Raw genomic sequence first — 7,552 nt, forward strand, 5'->3', positions numbered from 1 at the left:
ACAAATATGAATCATAAGTATTTATATATACATCATATATGAATATGTATGAATATATACATGCGCACGCCCTCACACATACATATATATATATGTGTGTGTGTGTGTGTGTGTGTATACACGCATATATATATGTGTGTATATAAGCATATTTTGTGAAAGGACGACACCAAAAGTAAACAACGTGAAATGCAAAAACAAATGAGTTAAATACGCAAACAACGAGAGGAAAAATGGAAAACAGGACAGGTAGCACAAACAACGACCATTCATTAGTTGTCGGTTGTCTATCTACTCCTTATTTCGATCATTGAACGACAATATGAGTCTTCGAAGACAGTTGTTCCCATAAATACCAAAAGAAAACGTGGGATCTATATATATGTATATATATATATATATATATATAAAAGATAAGATAAAAGAAGGACAATTAGAAGTTAATCCTTGGTACTGAATGATGATAGTTTAATTAGGGTTAAGATAACAATTATAGTTGCTTCTGTTTATTATGTTTGAGGTAAGCTTGCGTTTACCTCGCTCCTTGTAATAAATATCATAAGATTGATTTGAACTTTGGCAGGTGATCGAAGTTGACATGAGAAAAAAGGGAAAAAGAAAACGATTAAGGAAAAGGTTCATCTACTTGAAATATGTGATATCATTTTAGGAGTTAATCTGTTTGTCTGTCCTTGTTTGTCCTCTCTGTGTTTGTCCCTTTGTGGGTAGTAAAGAAATAGGTATTTCGTCTGCGGCTACGCTCTGAGTTCAAACTCCGCCTAGGTTGACTTTGCCTTTCATCCTTTCGGGGTCGATAAATTAAGTACCATTTACGCACTGAGGTCGATGTAATCGACTTAATCCGTTTGTCTGTCCTTGTTTGTGCCCTCTATCTTTACCCCCTTGTGGGTAATAAAGAAATAGGTATTTCGTCAGCCGCTACGTTCTGAGTTCAAATTCCGCCGAGGTCGAATTTGCCTTTCATCCTTTCGGGGCCGATTAAATAAGTACCAGTTATGCACAGGGGTCGATGTGATCGACTTAATCCGTTTGTCTGTCCTTGATTGTCCTCTCTGTGTTTAGCCCCTTGTGGGTAGTAAAGAAATAGGTATTCCGTCTGCCGTTACATTATGAGTTCAAATTCCGCCGAGGTTGACTTTGCCTTTCCTCCTTTTGGGGTCGAAAAATTAAATACCATTTACGCACTGGGGTCGATGTAATCGACTTAACCCTTTTTTCTGTCTTTGTCCCCTCTATGTTTAGCCCTTGTGGGCAATAAGGAAATAAAAATGTAACCTTAAAGACCTAATGAACATTTTCCTTTCTCCTTTTTTTCCTTTTCCTTTTCTTTTTTCCTTTTTTCTCTCCAGTCAACATTCGATCTCCTGTCAATATTACACTGGAATAATTCAAATCATTCTGATGATATTTGTTACATGGAACGAGGTAAATGCAAGTTTACTTAAAAAATAACAAACAGAGAAACAGCTGTAAATGTTATCATTCAATACTAATGATCAACTTCTAACTCGTACATGTTGCCTCCATTACATATCTTATCTGAATTTATTATACCACACTTTACCCTTTAAATTACCAACTACTGTTAACCTTACAGCAATGCCTCTACATAGTTATGTAATGCACCAGAAGTGCTTACGGATACATTTGTCCCTTAGACGGTTGCATAACCTCTAACTCATAATGAAAGCGGGCTAGTGAAAGAATAGTACAAGGCCTCACGTTAATTGTGAATGGGTTCCAATTTCTGGATTACAACCAAAATAAGCTTTCTCCTTTCGTCAACACAATACACGGGAAAATATAAATACAAATACTTGTACATACCGTACAAAGCAGGTTCACACACCTACTTACAAATATTTGCACGTGTAGAGCCAAGATAAGTCAATTTTAAATCCCCTCACGACAGCCAACGTACATATTATGAGAATAGGCATGCAGGAAATGCTATTCCGGTCAGGAGTAAAAATAATTGAATTATTTTATTGTGATTTTATCTATCAATTCATAACAGAATATAAGGATAAAAATCACATTAATGATTTTTATCAGGTAGTCACGATGCTATAAAATTTATAGGCAATTTATGCATTAAATGAACAATAATATACATATGTATATAATTATATTACTATAGCAAAGGCGAAAAACGACCTAACTCCAACATACTTGGAATGCCGATGCTTTCAAAATACTACAAAAAAAATCCAGATAAATATACACAGAGTGGGCTAGTGAAAGAACATTAAAAAGACCTCACATTAATTGAAAATGGGTTCCAATTTCTGGATTAAAGCCAAAATAAGCTTTCTTCCTTCGTCAACACTGTACACAGGGAATATAAATACAAATAATTGTACACACTGTACAAAATAGGTTCAAACGTCTACATACAAATATTTTCACGTTTAGATCCAAGATAAGTCAATTTCAAATGTACAATTATTTGTATTTATATTTCCCCGTGTATTATGTTGAAGAAGGAAGAAAAGTTATTTTTGGCTTTAATTCAGAAATTGGAACCAATTCACAATTAACACGAGGCCTTTATAATATTCTTTCACTAGCCCGCTTTCAGCCATGTGTTTATTATCTGGAGTTTTGGTACTTCTTTTTTAAGGTATCGGCACTTCAAATATGCTAGAGTTAGGTCATTTTCGCCTTTGCGCACTTAATATAATTATATGCTTATGTATATATTATTATCAATTTAATGTATAAATTGCCTATAAATTTTTATAGCATCCTGACTACTTGATAAAAAAATCATTAACGTGATTTTTATCCTTATATTCTATTATGAATTAATATATATTTACATATGTGCATATATATATATATATATATATATATATATATACATAGACACACAAAAACACACACATACATATAATACTCTTTAATTGATATACAGATCCCCAAGATTAAACATATCTAATATAAATGTGAATGTCAGTGTGTCACACTTTTTCAACTTTACTCCTAGAGACCGTAGCCCAACATATACTATTTTTGAATCAGGCTGACTCCATGAGTACATTAAAAACATTTCGGGCCGATTCCAGAACTGCAAACTTGAAATGCTGGATTCCAATGTTTTCATTATTGCAATTGTTTTCGGTGATTTATTTTACATGATTTTTAGCGACGAATATGATCTTCATTGGAATATGACTCTAGAGGAAGCAATTGCAACAAATTCTCGAAAACAAGTCAGAGATCTGTTTGAAGATCTTACCATTCGTGATTAGTTGCTTAAAAATTGCATACTAGCTTAAAAAATGCCCTATAGGGCGGCTTTTAAGCTAGTATATAATAAATGTGAAAACTAATTTCTGTGTGTCAGTGTGTCACACTTCGACCTCCTCTCTCACTATTCATTGACACTCCTACTATTGTTCATGTTGTGGTGAGAGTGATAGGCATAGAGAAATTAGTAGATTCATGGCTGTGACGGTAATGAAATGATAGCAATAGTATGAGCTGCTTATCGGAATATCTGATGGGTTTTCATCATTATTGACTATAGAAACATACATATCGTTCTGAAAACATGTAACGATACATGTGAATTTGTCTTAGCCACTCAAGTTTAACATAATATTTTACAGGTGTTGGTGATTTATAATATGGAATGCCGAGATATGACTACCAATTGTGGGCTGCGGATATTAGTTCAGTTTTGGCATTTCTCCTCTAGTTTTACCGTAGCAAATGTAATGCCTATATTGTTAATTCACACCTGGAAACTATATTGGCTTCCCGTGAGTAGACCAATCTCAAGTTGAACGTTGGCAAGTCTTTTCAATAATACTAAAGCTAGGAAAAGTTACTGTGGTTAACGTAAGACACTCCTTTTCTTTTTGAATATGTGTATATGGGTCATAATAGCAGCATTGAATATTAGTGGGAGTTTATATACTTTCAAGACTAGAATTATCTTTTGCTGCAGAATGGGTTATCTAATATTTTAAATATCCGATGTTATGGCATATGATCCAGGAGCTTAGCCGCAAAATATCTGCTTAATGGCTTTTCACATTTGTAAGTCAGTGTAATGACGGACTAGTTCGGAATCTTGAGAAAATGAGATTGTAGCCTTATTAATAATTAATAACTGGTTGAGCTTTTCTGCCGAACTTTCTCTATGCTGATATGCTCCCTAAGCTGATAAGTGTTGAACTATCAATTCCTGAGAATCGAGAACCATACACAGCGTTCAAAAAGTCATATAACGTTTTCGAGTTATGTTAATTCACAAATTGTTAAGAAAGTTTAGTTGAGCATTTTCTCCTTTCATACAGTAGGTGATTACCTTGATTACCTCCATTCATAATTTTAGCAACCAAGAGCTCGTACTTCACTCTGAGAAGTTTTTTTAATCAAGTCGTCATTGACTTCTCTCCAGCTTTCATGTCACATCATTGTTGAATCCAATAGATAGAAAGCTGTTTCACAACTGCTCTCTTAGGACTATACTTCTGGAGCACTTTTTTCATTTAACAGATTACTGGACAACTTAGGGTTAAGGCCATTGGCAAATGTACCAGTAGTATCTCCTGATGTCAAATTTTGAAGTGCTGTTGTCCACCGAGCGGATCTTTACTTCGTAGTCTTCTCTTTGGCCTCATGAACAAGACAATTGCTGATATCACTAATTTGTTATCGATCTAGGGTTCTACTATTCTTAAAATCTCTGATAAACAAGACATCTTATGTATCCGTCAAATATTATAGGCTGATACATAGAATTACTTAGATTTATAATGTATCCATATTGTCTTGTTACGGTATGGATGTTGGAATATGGTATTAGCAATAAAAAGAAAATATGTGATACAGATTTAGGAGAGAAGGGGAGAGCGACGACGAAAAGGAGATCGTTACATTTTCATTTCACTGTACCATTTCCGCGCAGCACACATTCTCGAGTTTGAAATTATGTGCCCACTCTTCCAATGTAGAGATATCAGATGACTGATTGACTTCAAGTAACTAGAAATGGGCTGGTTTAATTTTTCATACGATTTGTTCTTGCTCTCTTCGTGGATAATTACATCCAGTGGATTAAATCATATACTAGACACCTAGCTTTTATCTTTCGTTTTTTACTTCTTTCTGTCATTAGACTGCGGCCATGCTGGTGCATCACATTAAATTACTCTTAGTAGAATAAATCAGAAGTTATGTGGCAGCCTGCAATTTCATAAAAAGGCATTGAACTCTGTAAAACAACTTTTGGAGTCGAGAGCTATCAAAACTAGAAACTCCCAGAACAAATCAGAGTGTAGAACGGGCAACCAAGTGCCTTCAAGATCTTTATGATGTTTGTAAAAAGAAGGAGAAATTCACCTTTGATTTATTTTATCTAACAAACATATTAATACTTTGTTATGTCAAAAAAATCGCTAACATTCATCACCCTTTTTCTTTTACAGTTATTTTGCGTTTACAAGGATTTAGGCAACGGAAATACTGAGGTATGTATCTAGTGCCACATAGTGATTATAGTTTTAAAAAACCCATAACTCGGAAACTACTTCAACCAGAAAGCTGAAATTTCAGATATTGCATTGCATTGAGTCAGCACACCAAATTTGGTAAAAACCTGAGCAGGCGTTATGAACACAGCTAGAATTTTGTATGATTTGGGTCAAAAGTGGTGATCGATTTCTTAAGCTGGAGGAGAGGTTTTTTCCCAAATAAAGCAAAATAGATGTTAGTTTCCTGACTTTTATGAAATTACTCATCGAATTACAGTATAGGGTTATTAGGCTGTGAAAACGTCATAACACTAACGTACGTAAATATTAATCTATATAGACTCATACGACTACATATAACAACATATATATATATACATTTCAATATCATGCATCTCAACATGTATGTATGGATTTCTACATATAAATGAGAGAAAGGGGATGATTATAGATAGGTACTCCGGACTGGAATCTGGATATTAACCCATTCGGATTTACGGTTAAGGGTGGGTTTGTACTCCTGTATACAGACAGCTTCGCTGACTTATCTCAGCAACAGTGGCTAGTGTAGATAGGATGGCTAACCTAAGTCTCCCTAAGGAGCCATTGTTGCAATCTACATCATGCTGATAGAAGATGGAGTTTGGTGTTTTCTTAACGTAGTTGTCCAGATGTCTCACCAATATAGAACTCCAGTCCCTTCCTGGCACTTAATCTGGTATACGATGTTCGTTTTGCAGTTCACATATGTGTTTGTAGAACATACTACACAATTATTTCGACACGTGATTCTATCAATTGGGTATGACTTGATATAAATTTGATTGTCCTACCTGTCTTTTATACAACTTTGATCTTAAGGCCAATTTTGCGTAGGATTTCCTTAAATGCCCTACTTAACTCTTTCATAGGAGTAGCGTCAACAAACAGTACACTGTGAAACTTCTTGCTATCACATCAGTTACTATTTCTATATCTTTTGTTGATGTCTATCTCCAACTTATTCCAGAACTTATTGCGTTATAGTGGGCATGTACCGATTTCCTCATCACTTTGAATGCGTTCGAATCTTGTCTCCACTCCTGATTCTATCGTACTGTGTGTAACCGGAATGTTGGCTTCGGAATATGTAGTGCTGGATGTGTTGTTGTCGTTCTTGTGGTTGACATAAAGGGGAAACTTTCCACATTTCTAACTGTGGATAGAAAATACTAAGCTGAGGATAGAAAATACTATACACATATACACACACAGACATTTCTACACACTTACATGCATAAATATTTATATACATATATACATATATAGTACATACATATATAAATACATGCGTATATCCGTATATGCATGCATATGCATGTACACATATGCATACGTGGATGCATACATGCACACATACAGGCACATATACATACATACATACATACATATATACATGCATACATACATATGCACATATATATCATGAAATAGCTGTTGCTTTCTCAGATGCAGCACGAAGTTTTGTCGCGGTTTCAAGGCGACGAAAATATTTTGACACAAATTAGATTTGAATGCTAAAGTGAAACTAATGGGTTTTGTGTGTTCTTAACTGGTTTACAAAATCTTGCACGTTGCAATTGATCATATATATATATAGGGCGGGGAGGTAAGAAGACGAGAGCGAAAATACACTTTGGATATTAAAAAATAAAGGCATTTTTATGAAAAGGAACGATAAATATATACAATTAGATGAACTAAGGTAGTATTAAGAGGAATAAAAGTCATTATTTTGAATTGTTAAAGAGATTCAAAGTCATACAATATCCATGTGAATATATATATATATATATATAATATAAATATATGCATATATACATACGTACAGGTACATACCTACATTTCTATGTATATATACATGCATATATGGGTACAGGACATAAAAAAACGTTGAACACAATGAGAAACGAAAACATTAAAAAAAAACATGTAAGCAAACTTTTTGGCAAACAACGAAAAAACAGAGTACAAGACATACAGCACTTGGAATATTCCCCTTCTTC

The 7,552-nt window shown here is 34.3% G+C and overlaps 1 long non-coding RNA gene across 1 annotated transcript in view; it reads left to right on the plus strand.

The window, feature by feature from the left end:
* Positions 1 to 2,501: 2,501 nt before the first annotated feature.
* LOC118764108 overlaps positions 2,502 to 7,552 on the plus strand; it is a 22,271-nt gene continuing 17,220 nt past the window's right edge. Inside the window, exon 1 of the long non-coding RNA XR_004999899.1 lies at positions 2,502 to 2,515. This is a non-coding gene — a long non-coding RNA (uncharacterized LOC118764108). The remainder of the gene's footprint in view (positions 2,516 to 7,552) is intronic.

Source organism: Octopus sinensis, linkage group LG7, assembly GCF_006345805.1.
Source record: "Octopus sinensis linkage group LG7, ASM634580v1, whole genome shotgun sequence".
NCBI lineage: Eukaryota > Metazoa > Mollusca > Cephalopoda > Octopoda > Octopodidae > Octopus > Octopus sinensis.